Source organism: Solanum dulcamara, chromosome 3 (assembly GCF_947179165.1).
Source record: "Solanum dulcamara chromosome 3, daSolDulc1.2, whole genome shotgun sequence".
Lineage (NCBI taxonomy): Eukaryota > Viridiplantae > Streptophyta > Magnoliopsida > Solanales > Solanaceae > Solanum > Solanum dulcamara.
Genome location: NC_077239.1, coordinates 57,853,346 through 57,878,772, shown reverse-complemented (window position 1 = coordinate 57,878,772; position 25,427 = coordinate 57,853,346). Strand labels below are relative to the sequence as shown.

Sequence of the window (25,427 nt, the reverse complement as noted above, 5' to 3'; positions counted from 1 at the left end):
AAGATACAAAAACAAAATGACGCATGTACACAACTTCGCCCCAAAAATAGTGGAACCCTTAGGGGACGAGGATGGAAAACTTAAGGAATAAAGGGCACAACTTCCATTCATCCCAAGAAACAAAGGATACAGGTTGGGACAAAGCCACTACTTCAAGAAAATCAGGAATATTTATCATCAGAATACTAGTACTGCCTAATTGAAATTGGAACAACTACAAGTACAAATAGAGGAAAATACGAGTACCCTCTAAAGGGGGGAAGTTAATGAGAAAATGGCAAAAGTAAGGTGAAGGCAATCGATATGGGAATATTTTGATATGGGTGTCTAAACTTCAATAAGATGTCTTGCCGAACCAAGTTAGAAAGGTCCGAAAGCTACCAATAAGTAGATGGAAGCCAGAATGCTACATAAGGCAGCGTTAAGAAGTTTGCGAGAAGACCCTGAACAACATAACACTAGAAGGCGGCTGCGTATAAAAATAGAAGAATGTACCAATGAAAGGATATCGAATAATTCAAAAGACACTATGAAGGATAATGACATCATGCTAGACCAAAAGCCAAAAAGTTGGTTATAGAGTTACTCACAAATAATGTTGTGATAGATAAATAACCAAAGAAAAAGGAATAAAAAGCCTCCTGTGGTAGAAAATGAGGAGAACACAAAGTGAATAGAGGATGGTGGAGCTAAAAGTCTACGTCGATACTGGTTGCGAGATAATAGAGGAAAGGACAAGGCGAAACATAAAGACTCGTGAGACAATGCTGAGGTAAATCTTGGGCTAAGTTGAGTGCCCATAACTCGTGGAAAAAGTTACAATGAAATGCGACACGAAGACTTCCCATGGAGGTCACCCATCCCAATATTACTCTCGCCCCAGCACGCTTAACTTCAAAATTCTGATGGAACTTAATGCGTTAGTGCTAGTGTGATCGCGCGAGATGGAATTCACTGCATTGTTCACCGAGTCCCTCTCTAGAGGGCCAGCATCTATACGTATATATATGATGGCCTGGGGCCTGATACTGATACTATATATGATGGCCTGGGGCCTATTACTGATACTACATATGATGGCCTAGGGCCTGATACTGATACTACATATGATGGCCTGGGGCCTGATACTGATACTACATATATGATTCACCAGACCCCTGTCGGGGCCGGCTATATTGAAAATTTGAGCATGCATGTTTTTGTGATTCACAGAGTACAAGTACATGACTTCGATTTAATAATTTGTTCCCCTGCTTCTTTATTTCGAATATACCTCTAGTGTATTATGTTATATTTTACATACTCAGTACATATGTCGTACTGACCCCCTTTCTCGAGGGGCTGTGTTCATGTCCGCAGGTACAGATACAGGTTTTGGGAGTCCGTCAGCTTAGGATTCCATGCAACTCAGCTGAAAGAGGCTCCATTGTATCGGGGCCTAGTTTTGATACTGTCCACTGATGTATAAAAATTGTTTTGTCTATTTAAGGGTACGGCGGGGGCCCTATCCCACCATATGTTGTCATTTATATTTTTAGAGGTATGCCGACATGTATATGTGGGTTGTGTATGTCAGTTTGATTCAGCTGGGTCTATATGTTATATGATATATGTTATTATGTTATGGCAGCCTTGTCGGCTTGCGTGCCCTGTCATGTTGTGATACAAACGAAAAGGCTACAGGTTTATGAAAATGTTATCACCCAATGGGGCTCTTTTATATAATATTGTTTTATTTACAGTTCAATTTGACCACAGCTAATAGTTGGCTATATGGGGGGTCCAGGTCGGGCCCTAGTCGCCACCTACGGGGTTGGGTCGTGACAAATAGTACAAGTTAAAGGTCACATCACGATGATATGATCTCATATATGGTCTAACTTGGGAAAGGCATATATGACTGTATATAAGGAGTTCAAAAACCTACTACATATGAAATTAAAGATAATTAAGTCTAGTTTGCAATGAAAAATATCGCTCATCATTACAACTTTGGAGTAAAAAGATATGCATGTTTTACTACAGACTGTGTAGAGGCCTAAATTGGCTGTGCTGGACATGTGACCAGCACATGTTAACTCGATCTAAAGATTTTAAAACTATGTATGTATTGGATTCATTATAAAATGATCCTAAGTTATTTTATAAGCTGTTCCTTGCTGGTTTTTCAACCTTTCTCCTCTCCTAAATCCCTAGTTGAGAAATCAACTAAGAACTAATTGTGTTCTTCAACCTTGCCAAGAGTTCACTCAAGTCTCTCTTCTGATTGAAGAAACAACCTTTCCTCTTGGTTAAAGCGAGTTTAAGGAACTGTATTTTCTTCAATTAAGGTATGAACATGTTCCCTACTCTCATTTATGTGATATTATTGATGTTCTAGCTATATTTTATGGGTAGGACTCAAGGGACGGTGATAGGAAGCTGTGAGTCCAATTTTAGCCCATTTTAATTGATGTTTTGGTGATAAGGGAGTATGTGGAGTGATCTGGCAGCTACTGGTTACTGTATTGGTGTCATTTAAATGTAGGATGTTGCTATTAGTGATATGGAAGATTGAACAATATGAACACCGATTTATTTGAACCTCTCTTGAGTTTTCTCCCTACCATATATTTATTGAATTGACAACACAACTCGGATATATTGTGTAATTATTTAAAGTTGAATTTTCATTGACTGTTATTTTATATTGAAGGATCAAGGGATAATTCAGCTGGTGTACTACATTAGAGGAATCAAATCAAGGTATGTAACGACACCCCCTTTCTTTCATTTTCAAGCACGAATCTATGTCATTGATAGAACTAATACTCCTACGTTTAAAACTCATATCAAGGTATGGTATGATACTATTAAAAGGTTGGAAATACATGGTGATGGTCTATAGTTGGTTAAGTGTTTACGATAGATGAATGTGACGTAAAGGATGATATACAAATACAATTGTTGTCATAGTTGAAAATCAAGTTTGGAGACCACTTATAGTGGGTATTGTGAGCTGGTATTATACATATTTTTATTAAGAAATAGTCATGTTTACGAATTCCATGTTTCCATATGACTAAGGCTAAATAATTAAGAATTATTCATGATTATCGACATAATAAGTTTATAACGGAAGTCCAATTGTATAATTACCGGCACGTGTAAATGAATCACTTATGGGCAGAATATATATGTAAACATACAAATTCTAAATATTAGGGATTTATATAGAAGTAGAAATATATTTTCTCTTATTCAAGATATACACTAAGGTGACATAAATACCTTTAGTACATCGTTCATAAGCCTAGTAGACTCCTTGTGAAATCTAAACCTTATTAAGGTTGTTTTAAGTATTGAGTAGGCATACTTATATGCTATTTTAAAGCTTTATATGTTATATGTACATAGTTATAGTTCACGAGTCTTGGAGATGCCTATTGATGTTGCAGTCGTACAGTCAGCTTGCATATGTACTATTTTTAGTAGATATACTCAATATGAGCATGGTTGACTTAGTAGGTGACAATGGTTATGAAATTTTGTTACACTACCGATATGGTAATATCGGTAGGCAGATAGTAATAGCTGCAACTATAGTTCACTACACCACCACGGTGGGCATGTCTGGTGGGCAAATATTTATTAAGTTACTACACCACTAAGATGGTCACTCGGCTAGGCAGCGTCACCATTATGACGTGACTAGCACATAGTGCATCATTAGGGAAGTATATTTATATATGTGCTTACTTACTTATCTCCCTTAAGAAAGGCTATGTTGTTATCTTATTTCAGCTCTCGGGGACACAAGTTGTTTCTATCCCCAACTCTCAGTATTTTTGATATACTTATATTTACAACTTTCAACCTTACATAGTGGTACATGTTATTCCTACTAATGTCCTTTTGTGGGGGGACGCTGCATTTGTGCTGCGGGTATAGGTAAAGCACCTAGTCATCAAGTGTAGTAGGAGTTCGATTTCAGCTGAGAGTTGGTATGCTCTTTTTATGTAGGAGCTAGGTTCGAGTTTGGTAGTATTATGTTTTGATATTTTGTATGGGTAGGCCAGGGCCTTGTCTTGTGCACTATGTTAGTTTCTCTTTAGAGGCTTTTGTGGACATGTATGTATAGTTTAGTTCAATTTGGTTTTATGGTCTTGTCATCTTTCGTTGCTCAGTTCAGTTGTATTATCGCCTAGCTGACCTTATATAGTTTCTTTCAGATTTTATTTAGCTGCGATCTTATCAGTCTAGGTTATTGTAACAAGTGGCCTGATTGGCCTAAGTGTTGTAGTTTTAGATGTTGTATAGCTTGCTTTTCGATTTAGTCAATATTGAGGCCAGTTTTGCCCTTCCTCAATTTTGGGGCATGACATTTGTTTACAGAGAGAGATGGATGACACCAGACAGACCGTATCGCAGCTAGCTTGGGGCTAGAAATAATTGTAGGTGAGGGTACCAGCATGGTACCATAGATGGAAGTAGCCTATCTGGAGACACAGGGGGAGACATCTTCTCAATCCCTTATAGCCTCACCACCACTTCAAGAGCCTCTGAGGTCTACAAGACCCTCGACCCTACAAGCGGTACCACTTCCAGCTCCTCCTATTCTACCTGATCAAAATTTAAAAAGTGCAGTGTGTATGTTAGCATAGTTAGTAGCTGCGCAGCGCTAGCCAATTGCGCCAGTGTTATTTATAGGGAGAGATCGCATAGAGGACCCTCAATAATTTGTTGATTAGCTTCATAGGATCTTCAATATCATGCATGCCTCAGCGACTGAGTCAGTTGAGGTAGCATCATTTTGATTAAGTAATATTGTAGTATTGTGGTACAAGAGTTGGGAGAGATCCAGAGGAAAAGATGCTTCTCTACCTACTTGGTATATATTTACAAAAGCTTTCATAGATTACTATTTACCTTGAGAGATTAGGGATGCTCGGGTAGATCAGTTTCTGAACCTTCGACAGGGCAGCATGAGTGTTCGAGAGTATATGCTGAGATTTGATTCATTGGCTAGATATGAACCAACATTTGTTAATATGATGCATGATAAGGTACATAGATTTGTTAGAGGGCTTGATTTAGACTATATCGACACTTGTTCTATTGCTGCAATAAATGATAGTATAGATATCTCGCAGATTCAGGCCTTTGCATAGGGCATAGAGGACCGCCGACATCAGCAGTACATCAGTGAAATGGCCGAGAGAGAGAGTAATAAAAGAGGGCTAGGACCACTAGTTCATGGGGAGAGTTTTAGGGTGGTCCCAGGCCCCGATATTCTAGTAGGACATATAGACCTTCACCGCAACAGTTCTAGGGTAGTAGACTTGATCGTCGGGGATAGTTAGGCCTAGGTGATGGTTCAAGAGCATCAGGCTCTCAGTAGAAGAGGAGTTCAGGCCAGTTTAGGCCAGCCCCACCTCATTGTGCTACTTGTGGTATAATGCATTTTAAGATGTATATGCAGGTTTCATAGGATATTTTTTTTGGACAGGAGGGGAATGAGTGGAGGAACTGTTCTACCATAGGTTAGAGTGGTATGGGTCAACTGACAAGGTCAACAGTAGGTTCTTCTTCATTGGTATAGTCGACAGGGTATGGACTCTAAACATCACCCGAGAGAGGTAGATACACAGGTAGAGAGGGGGCATTTAGTTCTTGTTGTGGCCAGAACTGTACATACGCACTTCCTGACCAATAGGACTCAGAGTCTTCACTAGATGTTGTGACAGGTATATTGATTATCTGCTCCTATTATGCTTATGATTTGATAGATCCTAAATCTACTCTATCCTACATTACTAAATTTATCGCAAAGAAGTTGGGTATAGTATCAGAGTTATTAAATCGACCATTTATTATGTCTACGCTAGTTGGTGAGTTTATTATTGCCAAGAGAGTCTATCGAGGTTGCACAGTAGAATTGTCGACCGTCAGACCTATATAGCCTTGGTAGAATTAGAAATGGTCAATTTTGACATCATCATAGGTATGGCTTGGTTAGTGGCTTGTTATGCTAATGTTGAGTGTAGGACAAAAATTGTTAGATTCCACTTTCCAGGAGAGGTAGTTCAAAAATGGAAAGGTAGTACATCAACGCCGATAGGTAGGTTTATTTGTTATCGTTAGGAAAGAAGGATGATTATAAAAGGTTGTATTTATCATCTTGTCCCCATTCAAGATATATATGTAGAAAACCAATTCTCTAGTCTATTCCAGTGATTAATGAGTTTCTAGACATATTTCCAGATGAGTTTCCTGGTATTCCCCCAGAACGGGAAATTTATTTTGCTATAGATATGCTACCAACTACACAACCCAAATCTATCTCTCCTTATAGAATGGCTCCTGTTGAGCTAAAAGATTTGAAGGATCAACTGAAAGACTTGTTGGATAAAGGATTTATTAGGCCTAGTGCTTCACCGTGGGGGCGCCAATGTTATTTATGAGAAAGAAAGATGTCTCACTAAGAATGTGTATCGATTACCGACAGTTGAATAAGGCGACTATAAAGAATAAGTATCCCCTTCTGAGGATTGATGACTTGTTGATCATTTGCAAGGTGCTAAGTGCTTCTCAAAGATAGATATGAGATTAGGGTACCATTAGGTATGAGTTAGAGAGAAAGACATTCCAAAGACAGTTTTTAGGACCAGATATGGACATTTTGAGTTCTTGTGATGTCTTTTGGATTAACTAATGCCCCAGTAGTGTTTATGGACCTGATGAATAGAATATTCAAGCCATATCTAGACATATTCTTAATTGTATTCATTGATGACATTTTGGTATATTCACATTCAAAATATGAGCATGCAAATCAGTTGCAAGCAGTCCTTCAGGTTCTTCGAGATCGGAACTTTATGCAAAGTTATCTAAGTGTGAGTTCTAGTTGAAATATGTGGATTTCTTAGACCATATTGTATCATATGAAGGCTTTATGGTGGATACACAGAAGATTAAGGACAGTGAAAACTTGGCCCAAGACTTCGACTCTGACAGAAGTCCATAATTTCCTAAGGTTAGCTGGGTACTATAAAAGGTTCGTGGAGGTTTTTTTTCACTATCAGCACACTGACAAAGCTGAATCAGAAAGCAGCTAAATTTTAGTGGATGGAGGCTCGCGAGCATAGTTTCCAAGAGTTGAAGGACAGGTTGACATCAACACTAATTCTAGCATTATTCGAGGGTTCAGAGGGCTATGCAGTATATTATGATACTTCTGGTGTTGTGTTGGAATGTGTTCTAATACAACATGGTAAGGTGATAATATATGCTTCAAGGCAATTGAGGAGGCATGAGAAGAACTATCCGACCCGTGATTTAGAGTTGGCAGCAATTATGCATATGTTAAAGATTTGGAGACATTATTTGTATGACGTTCATGTTGATATCTTCATAGAACATAAGAGCCTTCATCTTTAGACAGAAAGAGTTAAATCTATGACAACATCGATGGGTTGAGTTACTGAAAGACTATGACGTAGATATTTTATATCATCCAAGAAAGGCGAATGTTGTAGCCGATGCCCTTAGTCATAGATCTATGGGTAGTTTATCCTATTTAGGTGTTGAGAGGTGCGAGTTAGCTCGAGAGATTCATTATTTATCTAGCTTGGAAGTCAAATTATTAGAGGAAGATGTTAGTAGGGTCACCATTTAGGACATATCCATATCATCTCTTATTATGAAGATAAAGGCATGACAATATGAGGATCCTAGCTTGGAACACCTCAGAGCCAAGCCTCAAGAAAAGAAGTCTTTAGACTTTTATATAGAAGGAGATGGATTCCTCAGATATAAAGGTTGATTGTGTGTTCCAAATATTGTAGGGCTTCGACATCAGATTCTGAAAGATATACATCATTCCTGTTATTCTATTCACCCAGGTTCAACGAAGATGTACCATGATATTAAGGATATCTATTGGTGGTGTGAGATGAAAAAGGGTGTCACAACCCAACCCCGTAGGCCGCAACAGGGGTCCGACCTGGACCCCCCCATATACATATTTATATCAGCTGTGATCAAGTCAAATTATAAATACGTAATGCATATAAATCAAGTGTAGTCAAACCGGACTACAAACAACATGATATGTACATGAAAACCTCCATGGGTCATAGCATTTCATATATCTGTAGCCTCTTTTATTTGTATCATAACATGAAAGGGTACGCAAAACGATGAGGCTTCCATAGCATAATAACATGTACAATACATCATATAGACCTAGCTGAAACAAACTGACATACACAACCCACATATGCATGTCTGCAGACCTCTAAAAATATTAATGACAACATATGGTGGGACAGGGTCCCTGCCGTACCTCTGAATAAACAAAACAATGGTATACATTAGTGGCCAGTGCAAAAAACCAGGTTCCGATATAATGAAGCTTCTTCCAGCTGAGCCAAATAGAATCCTAAGCTGACGAACTCCCAAAACCTGTATCTGTACCTGCGGGCATGAAACGCAGCCCTTCGAGAAAAGGGGGTCAATACGACATATGTACTGAGTATGTAAAACATAACATAATACGACTGGAGGCATATCTGAAATAGAGAAGCAGGGGATAAAGTGTCAAATCAGAAACCGGTACCTATACTCAATGAATCATAAAACCATGCATGCTCAAATCATACAATATAGTCGACCCTTTTGGGGATCCGGTGAATCACCTCTGTTGGACCATCATAAGCCTGGTGCCATCACCACCTTATTACAATACATCATTATATTTATACGTATATACCCTGGCCCTCTAGTGAGGGACTCAGTGAGTTTTTCATGTCATTGCATTATCATGTCCTCGTATAGTGTACCCAGCCTTTTAGTGAGGGACTCGGTAGATAATGCAGTAAACCGTGCATGAGAATGTACCTAGACTGGGACTCAGTGATAGAAGGGTTACAGTATTCACGAGTAGAGTAGTGAGTAACTATATGCAATTTAAATCATTATCAGAGACTCGACAGAATAAGAAAGTTAAGCTTTTGCCTGAGGATCCGAGTAGTAGTGTAGTCATCTCGAGTATCCTCTTTAACATATAGAAGTTTCTAGGGAAATAGTTCAACTACTACAGGAGTTCAATACTCAGAAGTAATTTATAGATGCTTAAGAATGGAATTACCCAGTGCTCATATCATATTTAACTTACAACTAAGACATGCCAAAAAAGAAAGAGAATAAGCTCTATATAGTCTGTACTTTTCTTCCTGTGGTCATCATGTATATATTTTGTACCCGGACCATCCTTGGGCTCGGTGAACAACTATGGCATCATAATCTCATTTTCATACCAATTAAATATCAAGAGAAATGAGAAATAGCTTTCCACACACTACTTTTTAACACATAGAAGCCTTAACAGGCAATACTTAATTCTTGTAGGAATTCCAATACCAAGCAGTGGATAGGGATTATGAGGTGTACTTGGAGTTCTGGGAATGAAATTATCCCTTCATTTCACATACAATTCAGTTAAGGCTAAGACATGCCAAAAGGAAAGAAAGATAGCTTTATATACCTCTTACGAGTTACTATTTGTCACGTTCGCCTCTTCGTCCTTTGAACCTATTCAACACAGAAGAAATACGAATATCAACAACCCTTGACTTTTCAGCATCTTAAGTTGCACCCGAGTATTCATAAAACTTATTTCCTCTCTCATCTTCTCGACTAGTTCTTTAGCTAGTTAAGGAGTTAATGATAATTGGGCAACACCTCCTCTATAACGTGCCCTATCTAAATTTCTAATTACATCCCTAGTTACTACAGACAACCAACAAAAATAACCTGAAGCTCATATACACATAAAACATGGCAACATTATACAACATAAGCTCCAAACAACTTGCTTAACATTACGATACCAAAATAAGGTCTTTAATCTTTATTTCGTAAAACCTTTAACCGTATGAAGCAGAGGGTAATGTGGATGCAACCAGCGGCTCCCACACCTCTTTTAGAATACTTTTAGGCCCTGAAACACACCACCATACCACCTACAGCCGCAGCACCATAGCACAACACCCTATTCAATTTCAATTTAACTATAACGACTTCACATTAGATTGTTTCTAACGTCAAACATCTTTATGAACTTTTTATATTTACAGCCACATAAAATATGCATAATACACTCCATAAAAATAAAACTCCAAATTGAAAGGAAAGACCTTACCTTACCCGAAATTGGCCAAAACTCGCCAAAATTGCACCTCAGAAACTTCTTGATGTGCTGAAATGGGGTGGACTATTGGTGTCACTTCTCCTCTGCCCCAAATTGTGATTTTATGCTATCAAACACCATTATGTAACCATGGTATACCTTAAATAATTAATTTACAGAATGAAATTGGGCCTTACCTTTTTCTTGAAGCAAACTCGTAGCTCCCTCTTCTTGCCCTCCAATAATTTTCTCCTCAAGTTTCTAAGTGTAGGGCTGAATAAATGACTCCTTAGTCATCGTAATATATATATATATATATATATATATATATATATATATATATATATATATATACCTCCACATGATCGAGGAACACCTTAGACAATTAATTCATGGAGAAAAATTGGAAGACTTGCCCTTTTTTTCCTTAGTTGCCGTGGGTACTCTCTCTTAGGTTTCTAGTTTCTTTTCCTTTGTTTTCTCTAAGTTTCAGCCCAAAATGTGATAAGTAATAACTTAAGAGTCATATATATGTCTCCTAAAGAGGTGACACATGTCATCCCCTAATGGTGATACGTGTCTAGCCCCCATTGGGCCATCGATCCATGCCTTGCTTCCTAGGATGCCATATGGCAGGTGGGGTCCACCCCCCCAAGTAGGAAGGTGGGTCAGCTGCTTGCTTTTGCTTCTGCCACTGGCACCTCCTCTTGCTGCCATATGGTACCCTCCTTTTGCTGCCACGTATCGTTCTCTCCTCTTCCTCGTGGGTTCATAATCTCGTCTCATTTTAAGAACCTATGTAATTCTTGCCACGTAATCTTGGTATGTACTCAAGTAATTTAAGTATGTAAGAATCCTAAGTTAGTAGCTTACATAGGTAAATCGAGTCCTACGACTCATTACTTGGCCTCCAACTCCTTTCGACTTCTCATGACTTTATTTCCAACCTTCCCTACTATGGGGTATCACATTCTCCCTTCTTTAGAGTTTTTTAATAGCGTTTTAGACTATCTAGCTCCCCTGATAACTTCTAATAGGCTTAAGAGACATTCTGAGCTCAAGAGTATATGGGGTGTAACAAAAGGACATTGCAGAATTTATGGCACAGTGTTCTAACTGCCAATAAGTGAAGGTGAAGTATCAAAAGCCCACTAGGCTAGTCCAGGAAATAGCCATTCCTTTGTGGAAGTGGGAAGCAATTAATATGGATTTTATTACAGGGTTACCCCAGCCACATCGTAAGTTTGATTCTATTTGGGTAATTATTGATAGGCTAACAATATCGGCTCACTTTTTACCAGTCAAAACTACTTTTACAGCCAAAGATATGCAGGGATTTTTATTAGAGAGATTATTAGCCTACACGGTGTCCCATTATCTATCATCTCTGATAGAGGATCACAATTTACCACTAACTTCTAGAAGTATTTTCAGAAAGGATTGGGGACAGAAGTTAATCTGGGTACAACCATTCACCCTCAGACAGATGGCCAGGTTAAGTGTACAATTCAGATGCTTGAGGATATGTTATGGGTATGTGTGTTTGATTTTAAGGGAAATTGGGATGAACACTTACCTCTTATTGAGTTTGCATACAATTATTTAATTCTAGCATCAGTATGGCATGTTATGAGGCTTTGTATGGGAGAAAATGTAGATCCCCTATTAGATAGTTTGAAGTAGGTGAATCCAGGTTGATTGGACCAGGCTTAGTACAACAAATAGTAGAGCATGTTAAGCTTGTTTTGGAGCAGTTGTTGATAGCTCAAAGACAGTAGAAGTCATAATCAGATGTGCGGTGAAACAACTTAGAGTTTTGTGTTAATGATTGGGTATTCTTGAAGGTCTCACCTATGAAGGGTGCTATGAGATTTGTAAAGAAGGGCAAGCTTAGACCAAGATTCATTGAGCCATACCGAATCCTACGAAGGGAAGGATGAGTGGCTTATGAGTTAGAATTGCCCTTGGGGCTAGAATCTATTCATCTGATTTTCCATGTATCAATGCTACAAAAGTGAATATGAGATCCTTCTTGGGTTATCCAAGTTGAGGATGTTTAGATGATAGAGGATTTATCTTATAATGAAACTCTAGTTGCCATATTAGATCGATAGGTTCAAAAATTGATGACCAAAGATGTGGCTTCGATTAAAGTATTATGGAGAAATTGAAATAGAGAAGAGGCAACCTGGGAAGCTGAGGATGGCATGAGGTCTAAATATCCTTACTTGTTTCATACTCCACGGTGATGGCATCTCAGGTTATAGTAGTGCATAAAGGTAACATACCTATTTGGTCTTTATATTATTTCTTATGATTATGGTTGTTGATGTTGTATTTTTGTTGCTCACAATGTTATTGCGGAGCTATGGTGCTTCGCTATTTATATCATTCGGTGAGATGCCTAGGCTGGAATTTCTAGGTTTTTCATTTATGTATAGTCACATTTACAAAGGATACTCTGCCAAAATATTGGAGACTCCTAAGGACTAAACCACGTGACTCAGACTCTCATTCTAGGATGAATGTTTCTAAGAGTGGAAGGATGTAACACCTCAACTTTTTGAAATGTCTAAATTAGTTCGTACCTTTATGACAAGACAAGAGAGTGATTAATAGATTAAAATTATGCGGTATGTCACATTTTAAGTGTTCAAGGTGCGTATCTTAAGTTTTGACATTTGGCGGGGTGCAAAATAAAAGTTGGCAAAAATTATCGTTTCTTTATAGAGAATTCTATGAAATTTGGGTCAAATGTCTGAGAGGTTTTCTCCCAATACATCAAGATTTATGGGCCCATGAAATATCAAATTGAAGGTCTATGAGTCTAGTTTCCAACATATTAAACCGTTCATCAATACGAATTCAGAATAGAGAGATATTTGTATTTTTGCGAGACGATGCAAGTAGGCACATCAAGTGGACCCAAGTTAGTGGAACCTTTCTTTACGATCATCTTCACCATGTTTTCTACAAAAATTCCATTCTGAACTTAAACCAAACATATTTTGACCCCAAATCACCCTTATTTACCAATTTTCTTGTCCTAAGCTCTTGATGGAAGTTGTTCTACGCATTGAGCTCGTCATCATGGTATAATTAGTTACTTTGATTATGTAATGTGTCTCCATTTTAGTTGAAGCAGCTGGGGTTTAGCTATTTTTTAAGGTTTCCGCCTATATTACAAGCTTAATATCAAGGTAAGACCCTCCTTTTATTGACTTTAGCCTCAATTAGCCATAAATAGTAATTTGCGTCAAAAATCCATATCTTTTGTCAAATTTTTGTGCTACCTTGTATTCGTGGGCTGATTATAACCATTTAATGTTGTAGTATTAGGGAGGGATTGGGAAAGAAGTCCATAGGCCATGTGAAGTCTTTGAAAAAGGTATGTTAAGGCTATTTCTTTTTTTTGGCATGTTTCCATAACGCTTAGGAGCTACAAGAAGGTTGTAGTTGTCGTTGTTATATTTAGACAAGTTTGTTGAATATTAGCTGCCCAAGCTATTGTAAAAATCCCTTGTTAGGATTCATATTCTTTTAGTAGTGGCCCTATGTTGGGCACGACTTGGAAGCTATTCGTATAGGTTGCTTATAGCTAAATTGCACACTTTTAGCTTATTAAATTTTTATTATTACTTTTGGGGCTATTGTGGTTAGCTGAAGGAATGTGATCGTCCCTAAGAAGGCTATGTGTTAGATACAGATCCATGTTTCTTCCTAAGAGGGCTATGAGTTTCTTAAGGGGATATATTGATGCCTAAGAAGGCTATGCATTGCCTATAGGGCTATGTTGTTGCCAAGAGGGATATGAATTGACTATGAGGTTATATCAATGCATAAGAGGGCTACGTGCTACCTACTAGGCTATATTATTACCTAAAAGGGCTATGTAATTGCCTATGGGGCTAGGAGACTACCGATAAGGGTATATAGACTGACTTCTGTGCTTATGGGGGCCTAGGCTGGTGGTCTTATTTGCTGTTTGTACCTATCGAGCTTATGGGGGATTACTTAGGTTGTTGTTTTATTATTTTTTATGTGTTTATATTTAGGAGCTGGTTAGTATGCTTATCTTAATCTTGATTCATTTACCTTATTACACTCAGTATATTATGATACCTGCTCATAGTTTATAGCCTTTCGCATTCGGTACATTATTTCGTACTAATGCCCTATTGCTTGGGGGCACTGGATTCATGTCTGTAGGTCTTGACCGACTACCTGATAGACCTCCTCAGTAGTAGGGTTGACTTCTAGCAGGTTGGCTAGCATCTTTCTTCTGGAGCTGCTAGAGTTGGAGATTTATTAGCTTTTGTTGTATATATCCTTTTTGGGTAGGACGGAGCTTTTTCCCGCAAAGATTTACTACTTTTAGAGGCTTGCAGACTAGTGTGTGGGTTGTATAGCTGCTTTATGTCTATATTGGTCTAGTTTGTTGGGTTCTGAGGCTTGTTAGCTGCTTGATGTATTGTCTTTATATATACCTTCTTTCAGTTTTGGTAAAGACATCATGATGGCCTCGACGGCCTAATTAGGACTTGTTTGTTAGGTTGTTATTACTTTATATAAACTATTGGGTGTAGTTTTTTCTTTTATAGATTTGTTGACAGAGGCCTTGCCAACTGAGGGATTAATTTTAAGTCGAGGTATAGTTGTTTGTTTTCTTGATTGCGTGTAGCTACCATACACTAGTAGCAAATGGTTGAGTAGGGTCATGTTGGACCTGAGTTTTGGCATTAGATGCTAGTTGCGCCCCTTGAGTTTGGGCTATTACATGGTTATTATTCTATATGGATGATTTTTGACAAACCGACCAAATTTGCCCATTTCATTCCTGTTCAAGTAAAGTACACCATGGAGAAGCTAGCCTAGTTGTATATCAATTATATTATTTAGATTCATGGTGTACCTGTGTCTATTATTTCATATCAGGGTTCATTATTTACCTCTCAGTCTTAGGTACTAGGGTTGGTATGAGTATAACTTTTCACCCATAGACTTATGGCCAGTCTTAGAGAATAATTCAGGTGTTAGAGGATCAACATTTGTCCTTAGCAGAGTTTTCCTACAACAACTGTTATCACTCCAGCATTCAGATGGCTCCATTCATGACATTATATGGTAAATGGTGTCGATCTCCTATTGGGTGGTTCAATTCAGCTGAGATGGAGTCTTTAGACACATACTTGCTTAGAGATGCTATGGAGCAGGTTCATATGATTTAGGGTAGGCTTTTAATAGCTTAGAGTAGGTAAAAGAGCTCTACGGATAGGAGGGTTCAACCTTTGGAGTTCATGAAGGGTGACCATGTGTGGCTCCGAGTATCGCCCATGAACGATGTGATGCAGTTTAGGAAAAAAGGCAAGCTTAGCCCTCAGTTTATTTGCCCATTTGAGATTTTGTGGCGACTGGGAGATGTTTCGTATAGGTTGTCCTTGCCACCCAGATTAGCAGTAGTGCATCCTATGTTTCATGTTTCCATTTTTTGAAAATATGTTCCAGATGAGTCTCATGTGATCTCCCTTGATACGGTAGAGTTAGGGCCAAATTTGACTTTTGAGGAGGAGCCCATAGCCATTCTTGATAGATAGGTTTATATGCTTAGGACCAAGGATATTGTTTCAGTGTAGGTAAAATAGAGGCACCACTTAGTCGCAGAGGCGACTAGGGAGTTAGAGGATGACATACGAGCCCGATACCCACACCTTTTTGAGGCTTTAGGTACTTTCTTTTACTTTATGTTTGAGAAAGAACATATTTTTAGTGGTGGATGATGTAAGACCCTAAAGGTCAATTTTGATAATTTTTATAAAATAACCATTTTACCCCTTTTGGTAGTTTTCTCGAGTTATATTTTGATTGATATTCGATGTTGGTTTCATGGTTTTTCTTGAAAAGTTAAGATTTTTGATAAACTTTGAGTTTTAGATGTTTAAATGACTCAAAAGTGGTATTTGAGGTCATTCAGAGTATCGGGTCTCGGAATAAAATTTTGTCATTCCATCAATTCCAGAATATTGAAATTGGTATAAAAGAGTTGATGAAATTTTATTTAGGGTTATATCATGGATTTAAGGGGTTTATTTGGAAATCTTTGAGTTTTTAGCCATAGAGTTGACTTTGTTCAACGTTTGGGGATCGAATACTCAAAATTGAATTTCGACAACTCCGTTGGATTTGGAGGGTGATTATAGGCCTAGGGAGAGTTCCTAAGTAATTTTTGGAAGCTATGAGGGAATTTTGGTCTTTTTGAGGTTTGGAATTGGTTTGGTTGCGACTGATCTAGTTCCAGGTCAAAGAGACCTCGAAATTGAATTCCTACTATTCCATTGAGTTTGAAACGTCAAAATTAATAAGGTTGTACACAGGATTTGTGTATATAGGGTTCTGATCGAATTCCAAGGGTCATTCAGAGACTTGGAAGATTTTTGCTAGTTTGTTTTACCTGATGCAAACCTCACAATCGCGAGGGTAGGTCGCCATCGCAACACTCGCTTAATCGAGAACCCCTTTGTGAAAGCAAAGGTCAGAGCCTGTGAAGGAATCACAAAAGAGACTGAGCAGCTGCTTTAGCGAAGATGCGGGGGTCACAAAAATGACCAAAATATCGCAAAAGTGAGTTCCTCTTAAGCGAACCCCCAGTCTTTTAAGCAATATCTGAGAGGGGTTTTGGCAGGTTTAGAACTTGGTAGGGGAGATTTAGAGAGGGAATATTCATGGTATTTCATTGGGTAAGTTATTTTAACTCCACTTAGTAATTTTCCAATGATTAATTGTTGATTTAACATGAATTTGAGGTTTCATTTGGTGAAAATGACCTTTTTTCAAGAATTTTGAGGAATTCTTCAATTGTTGAATGTGACCTGATTTGAGCTTGTTTTCATAATAGTTTTCTCTATTGAGTTCCTAAGACTATAAAGAACGACTTCATCCAAAAATTCCTGGATTTAAATCCCCTTTTTGAAATCAGATTTTGAGCCTTTTGACCTTTTTTTGCTGAATTTTGCATTCTTTACATTGTTGGACTTAGGTGTTGATTGTTAAACACTATTTTAATAAATTGTTGCAATTCGGAGTTTATTCGAAAGGGAAAGGTTCACATTGGTTGATTGATTGCAATTTAACTAAGGAAAGTGGACTCTTAAAACTCTGTAAATCTATTAGAATCCTGAATTTCCCTTTGTATATATGTTGGGGAGTAATGGGGATGAGGGTATGGTTTGAAATGTTATATGAACTAATCTAAATTGATTGAAGGGGTTAATAAAATATAATATATGTTATTATAGAGATTAGTGTACTATATGTTGTGATCTAGATACCTCTATGTATTTGATGAAATACTTTGATAGTCTGATTATAATTGAAGATTGTTGAATTAATTTATTTATCATTACTTATATGAGCTTGTTAATTGCATTTGTTTTGAGATATTATGATGAAATGTACATGATTATGATGCCGAGGTCATTTCCAGTTCGATATTATGATGCCGAGGTCATTTTCAGTGAGATATTATGAGGCCGAGGTCATTTCCAGTGAGATTATATTAACAAGGTCATTTTTGATGAGATATTGTAGGATCGAGGTCATTTTTTGTCAGAGATTGTGAGGTCAAGGTCATTTCCAATAGAAATGGTGATGCAGAGGTCATTTTCGGCTAGATTATGATGCCGAGGTCATTGCAGGCGATTGCACACATGCATGATCATTGAGTATGCTTATACTTTCTTGCATATCTGTGTGTGAGAGACTTGATACTTATATGTGACTTGTGACTACTTACACGTTATATCTTGTGATATTGAGCTGTGATCTGAACTTTATTGAATTATTTAGTATGAATTGTTAGGTTGGGCTGCTTTCTATGCAGGTTATACTTATAGAGGTTTGGTTTGGTTCTAAAGGAGTTAGTGTATCCTATTAGATTTACTTAATTTTTCTAGTTAGCTTGCTGGCTGCAGTGTTGTTTGGTACTCACCCTTGCTTCTACAATTGTGTAGGTTCAGAGCATGAACTTTGATCACCCATTCTTTTTGATCATATGAGGCTTTCTGGAGACTGAGAGAGGTAGCTATTGGTATTTAGCGAACTCTCAGATTTTCCTATACTTTTATGATTTACTCTATTTGAGAGTTGAAGAAATATTGAGACTTGTACATTTTATTTTGGTCTTATTTTAGCGGCTTGTACATGTGACAACCAATCTTTGGGGGCTTAGTTGAAAGACTTCTGCTTTTGATTATTATTTATCTTTTTAAATCATTTTTTGCTTTATTTTCATAATTTTGGGTTTTAGGCTAACTTGTCCGGTGGGAAAGGACAGGTGCCATCACACCCAGATTCAAATTGTGACAAAAATCCACCCCTAAAGACCAGGAAATGGATTCTTGCCATCTCTTCCTCCAAAGATCTCACCTTTCTCAAGAATTATGAGTGTATAAGATATATAAGGCTAATCATAGCATTGGATTGAGTTCATCCACGCGCCCTACATCTAAATTCTATTGTCAAAGAGTTGAGTTGAGTTTTATCCCTAGTTTCTTTAAATTTTGAATGGGTAATTTCTTCGTTCATTGAGTTCTATATATTTATACATTGGGATTATTCTTGTTTCTACTCCTTGAATTCTTGAGATTGTTGTTGATGGTTTCATGCATATGAACCCTACTTGAGTTGATGATCATTATATTAACATGTATTTATTTTGAGTTGATGAGAATGGTTTTCATGCATTAAATGAATTATAATTTTAAACTAGGTTTATGCATATTCTATTGAGTTTTGGAAGAGACGGAGATGAGTTTAAGAAGTTACATATTTATTATTTTGGGCATGAGTTTGAGAAGTCTCTTAATCATTATTTTGAGCATAAGTATTTTTGAGTATAAACGAGTTGAACATTAATACATTTAAAAAATTATTTTTTATATATTGAGTTGAGAAGTTAAATTATTCTTTGAAATGCATCCATTGAGTTGAGACATTAACTATTTCAAAGAGAAAAGTTGAGTTGAGAAAATGGAAACCATATTTCCAAAGATTTTATGAGTATAGAGATACTTCAGAGCTTTACCCCTTTTAAGAGGATCTTTTGAGTAATTACCTCAAATCTAGAAAGAGAATGTTTTTAAATGTTGAGTATGAGCATAATATATTTTAGGAGTAGTATTGAGCACCGATGTAGAAATGATGAGTTCAGATAACTCAGATTTCAATAAAGCATGTATTGCTAGCATGGGTAAAGGATTCATACTTTCTAGATGACTTCCTTATAGTACTTACTGGATGCACTTAGTTAAGTGGTTCTATGATTGGGCACAATGTAGAACGTCTCTGGCAGTGTGGATGAGATACTTTATCATCAAGTAGCTCATAAGTGATGGTTTTCGGTTAGAGAAACTCTCCAAGAAGTAAAGTATTATATTTTTATATACTGAATTACATTTGCTTATTCATATCTTTTTAAGCATTCTTTTACACATATTCCATTCTTTGTTGAGTTGATCTATATTCAGAGTTGATTCTTATGAGTTGAGTTAGGTGAGTATATTTGAATAAGTTTTCTTTCAATTATTTTACATATCGTACATTCCATATACTGATTCCATTTAGCGCTGTACAGACACTGGTGATAGAGATCCTCAATAGGAACGTTGTTGGAGATCTGAATTCCATCCGGCTTTTAGGGAGACCTCTTTTCATTCATAGGCTCTCTTGAGTCTTTATTTACCAGTTTGAGGTAGCTGTGGGCCTGTCCTAGTATCTATTTCATAGTCAATTTTAGAGGCTTCATAGACTAGTCATAGACAAAGTTTATTTAGTTATTTTCATAGTTCACGTGTTTTCTTTGAACATTAAGTTATATTCTAGATATTTGAGTTTTGAGATTTTATTTCGAGAAGTTAAGTTTCAATATAAAAATTTAGCCCATTTGAAATCCTATTCATCAGTTAAATCTTCCTCTGAGTGAGGTATCAAGGCTAAGTGGTTCGCGTGGGACCAGTAATGATTTCTTAATGTCGTACACGTCCAGGATATAGGCTCGAGGTGTGACATGAGGTGAGTATTAATTATGAAGCCTATACTTACAGAAAACTCATAGGTGTGTGTACTCTAGAAGGTCTCTATAATGACCCTCCAGGTCATTTTAGAAACAAAGCATTCATTTAATTATTTAGAGTGTTCTTGTAGTGACACCAAGTCATTTATGACTTGATGGCACTGACTGTTTGGTCGCCTGGTCATTCTTTTGGGTTTTACGCCCATTTCACTATTATGGAGCTTTCATAACTTGAAAAGTTAACTCCGGTCATAACTCTAGGAAAAAGTCCTCAAAATATAATTTTGATGGTTGAATTAGCTTCAGAATGGCTAAATTAGGCTAGTAGCATAGTCGACACAAGTACTGAGCCAATTGGTATGAGTTTGGGGCCATTTGATGTTTTGCTTTCGAATCTTGGCCTATGGTTGACTTTGGTCAATACTCTTGAAAAATGCGCTTGATTAAAATTATGACAGCGGGTTAGTTATGGAATATTGAGTTTGTTCTAGAAATACCCTTAGTTTGCTTTCTGAGGCTTTTAATATAATCTCGAGGCCCATTGTGGAATTCGGCTCAAAATTACACTTGGGTGTAAGGGCTCACTTTCAGTCATAACAACCTCATATAGAAATTTGAACTGCACCTCTAAGTCTAGAACATTGAATTTGGTGGAGTAGCACATCTCGTTTGCACGTACGAGATTATGAATGAATTTAGAGCACCTTGTCGGAGTATTTAAACTTAGTGAAAACCAGGTGTTGCTGCTGATTCTAGTGCATGCCACCATGACTTTCACGTTTGTGAGACCCTTTGCCATGATTGCGTGGGTCTAATCCTTTGCCCTTCACGATCGCATGGTCCCCTCTCACGATCGTGCAGAGGAGTGAGCCGCGTCTACCACATTCTGGTCATCTTGAACATGAGGTGAAACCTCCGCAATTGCGAGGGTCCTTTTTACAGCATATCGCGATTGCATTCCCCTTTTCATGATCGCTATGAGCAATTTCATCTAGTCTTTATTTAAAAGACCAGACATGATTCACTTTAAACCTTCATGTTCAATTGATCTCTCACATTTGGAGCTCAAAGTTGGTGAATCAAAGGTCTAACTTCAACAGAATTTTGAGGGGAACGCGTTGGTGTGCTCAGGGATTGCATTAGAAGCTTCGTTGAAGAAGGTAAATTTGATCTTTTAGCTTCTGGTTATCTCATTTTTGAGTTAAGCTTTCTTTAAATTTTAAAGTCCTATTTTGTGATCATTTTAATTCCGTTTCCAGCAATTCTTTAGCCGAAGTTGTGGGGTTTTTCGTAAGGAACATCATGGTGTAATTTGTTTTGATCGCGGGAGATTCATTTTTGGTAATTCACCATCCCTAAATGTTATCCCTTTTTGTTTTTCTATCTTAATCTTGGGTTTGGTTTGTATGTGTGGTTGTAGCTGATTCTAGTACATGAATTGTGCTCTTTTTTGGAACACTAGATTAGGTTAGCATCTAGGACCTACTTTTTGGGTCAATTTTGGAATTTCGAATGCGAGTTCCACAATTCCCATTTTGGACCCCAAAAATAACCCATCTCTAAATTCATTAATTTTTGTATCTAAACGACTATAACGATATTATGATTCTATTTTTGACAGTGTGGCAGCATTTCTAGGCCATTCAGAAATCTTAGATTCCTTGAGTTAGAGGACATGTTGTCGGTCTATAGGTAGGCTACAGTTTTCTTCCTTTAGAGTGACATGTTTAGGCACTTGTATACTGAATTATATGAGCTTGGATGGATTTGGGTGTCGAGATTGCTAAATGACTAGAATTCATATCCTAGGTGTTATTTTTGGGGAAAGTTTTGGATGGATAAAGTATGACTCCTGTTATTGTTGATTATCCCTACCTTGTGGTGTGTGCTGTGCTTTTGGGTTATATATTTCGAAGCATGTTGGGCCTTAATCTAGGCTTATACTAGTGTTGCTTTAGACTTTCCTGATTTTGGTGCTGTTGGGCCTTAGAACTTCTGCGATGTCATTTCAGACAACTTAGCTCCCTGTAGACTAATATAACAGACTTGAGTCGGATAATCTATGCTTTAGCTAGATAGTAACATATCTTTGGAATCTTACCTCCTAATGTCCTATCTTATATCGGTCCTGTATCTCTTGGTTCTGTATGGAGTGATGTATTGATGACACTCGATTTGGGGGTACTCCTCATGATGCTTGGTTGTCCACTGATCCTAATTTTGATCTACTCACCTCGGTTCATGGTTCAAGTCTCCAATTTACTCCACAGGGCAGAATTCGAGCCCCTGCCTTAGTTTTATAGCCTCGATTCAAGTTCGTATCTCTTCAGTTAGCCATGGTTTGAGCCTACCACCTTTATATAGCCTCAGTTTAAGTTCGTCTCTCCTTAAATGCTTTGGTTAAACTCCTTAACTACTATGACCTGGTTCAAGTCTGTGGTCTCTTTTACACTTGGTTCAAATCCATGCTTATGTATCACTGGGGTTCAAGTCCTTAGTTTATTTCATATATCAGTTTCAATCCATGTCCCTCTGATGAATTTTTGGTTCAAGTCCTTATCTAGTCTTAGCTTGAGTTAAGGCTTCAGGCCTTCGGGATGGTTCAGTTCAAGTCCAGGTAATGGGTGGCACTATTGGAACTTTATCAGATCTATTCATTCTACTTCAACTATCCTTGCTCATGTTGAGCTTATGAGAGTCCATTCAGGTTGTTACCTTAGACTTTTGCATGAGCATACCAGTCGGGTTTATGGGAGCTCGACAAATTTAGCTAGTTTCTTTCTCTTTTTGTGTTGAGTACGCTCATGTACATACCTATATTTACTTCTTGTCCTGTCTTTGGTTGTGATTACTTTCTCATATTTTAGTTTACTTTTGCTTATCTTGCTCAGTCGGCCTATGATGCCTAGTGGATACCTATTGTTTTGGTAGTCATACTATACTCTGCATCTATTTTCGTGATGTAGGTCTGAGTACTAGCTATCGATGTTGATTCGAGCTAGGTGGAGTTACCCCATTTCCCTTTGTACATATATTTTGCCTGTCTTTTGCTTTTTGAGAATACCTTATTTTATGGTCTGCTTTTGGAACTTGTACTTTTTTTGTATTAGCTCTTTACTTGTGACTTCTAGGTTCTAGGAGGGATCTTTTTATTTGTATATATTTCATTTAGCTTCCGCTGTTTAGTTATATTCTTGTTCTTCTATTTTATTTTAGTTATATGGTTGGTATTCTACCCTAACATCCCATTACTCACAGTTTTGGGATATGGGTCGTCTTGCCTACTGGTGGGTTATATAGTAGGTGCCATCACAACATGAGAAATTAGTTTGTGACAAGTTTGTATCAGATCCCTAGGTTTATAGGTCCCACTTGTACAGAGATAACATCTAGTAGAGACCTGTGGATCGGTGCAGAGACATTCATGACTTATCTTTGAGAGGCTACATAATTTCTTTAGGTATATGTATTATTTGTATCGTTGTCTTGTAGGGTGTTTATGTTATTAATTTCTTGAAATTTCACTTGATCCACTAGTTTACAGGATAGCTTGCACATATGCTAGAGGTAGATACTGGCCTCGAGGTTGTGTCAGGGATAAAGCTCCAGCCCAAGATAGAGAGCAGAATCTAGAGCCGACGGTAGAGCCGCTTGTAGCTCTAGTACATCATGATCTGATGGAGTCGAGACCAACCCAGCCACCGCCCGTGCCAGTTGTAGCTCTTGGATTTCAAGCCATGCTCACTCAGATACTAGTTATTATTGAGGGTATACAATAGGAACCATCTCCAGCTACTCTAATGCTGCAAGACTAGCCTACACCATAGGCACCAGTTGTTCAGCAGCCATACGAATCCGCCGCTCAGCCAAATGATTTAGAGGGATTCATGCCACTTCGGGAGCTGAATATGCTTGGGGTGTTCCTTAGACTATCATCGCTAGGGTTTTTTGATGCTGTGGGTGAGAATACCCACGAGTTTCTACTTACTTACTGAGAGCGACTGCAGACTTTGGGTCTAGTGGAGTTGAGGGGAGTTGACTTCACTGCTTATTAGCTAGACGATCCTGCCTAGTAGTGGTGTATTCATATTTGGAGACTAGTCCAACTAGGTCTCTACCAGAGTCATGGGCTAAGTTTTTAGATGCCTTCTTGGCCTAATTTATTCCCAAGAGCGTCAAAGATCAATTTTCATGGTTGGAGTAGGGCTCCGTGACCTTCTTTGTGTATGAGGAACGATTCTATAAGCTTTCCAGACACGCCACCATGATCTTACCTGTTGAGGAGGAGAGAGTTTGGTACTTCGTCAAGGGATTGAGACACTAGTTATGGATTAAGACTCTATCTTTAGTCTTAGGAGGGCGCTCATTTTTGAATGTGGTAGACCATGCCCGCATGCTTTAGAATATCTATAGTAAGGCCCAAGAGGGCAGTGATAAGAGAGCTAGGCAGGAGGATAGCCACGATGGGCACCACTTTAGACCTAAGGAGTCCTATGAAAGATCTCGCCAGAGATTTCATTTGGGCCTGTACAACCACCTCTTCCACGCCTCCCTTCATACTTTAGTGGTTGACCAACACTCATGACTTAGAGTTGGAGGTGGTAGTCTCTACTCTTAAGATTTGGAGGCACTACCTATATGGAGTTTGATGTGAGATTTCACTGATCACAAGAGCCTTCAGTGCATATTGAGCCAGAGGGATCTTAGTTCAAGGCAGCACCGCTGGATTGAGCTCCTCAAAGACTATGAACTCTCTATTCTCTACCATTCAAGTAAGGCAAATGTAGTAGGAGATGCGTTGAGTTGGAAGGCAGTGAGTATGTGTAGTTTATCCTTTCTTTTTAAAGTAGAGCGACAATTGGCTTTAGATATCCAATCCTTAGCTAATCGAATGATTTGACTTGACATCTCTAATTCCTAGTTTGTGCTAGATTATATGGGAGCTCAGTCATCTCTATTGGATTGGATTCACATCCGTTAGTTTGAGGATGAGGATTTAGTTGCACTTCGAGATTAGGTTTTGGGAGATGATGTTGTCCTAGCTAGTTTAGATTCAGATGGGGTATTGAGGTTTGGTGGTCATCTCTATGTTTCGAAAGTTGGGGGTTTGATTTAGTTGATCCTTAGTGAGGCCCATGATTCCAGATATTCTATCCATCTGGGCACCGCTAAGATGTATCGTGACTTAGG

General features: G+C 38.0%; 1 pseudogene; it reads right to left on the bottom strand.

The window, feature by feature from the left end:
- Positions 1 to 823: 823 nt before the first annotated feature.
- LOC129883853 (5S ribosomal RNA) lies at positions 824 to 943 on the bottom strand (annotated as a pseudogene).
- Between the last annotated feature and the right edge of the window lie 24,484 nt (positions 944 to 25,427).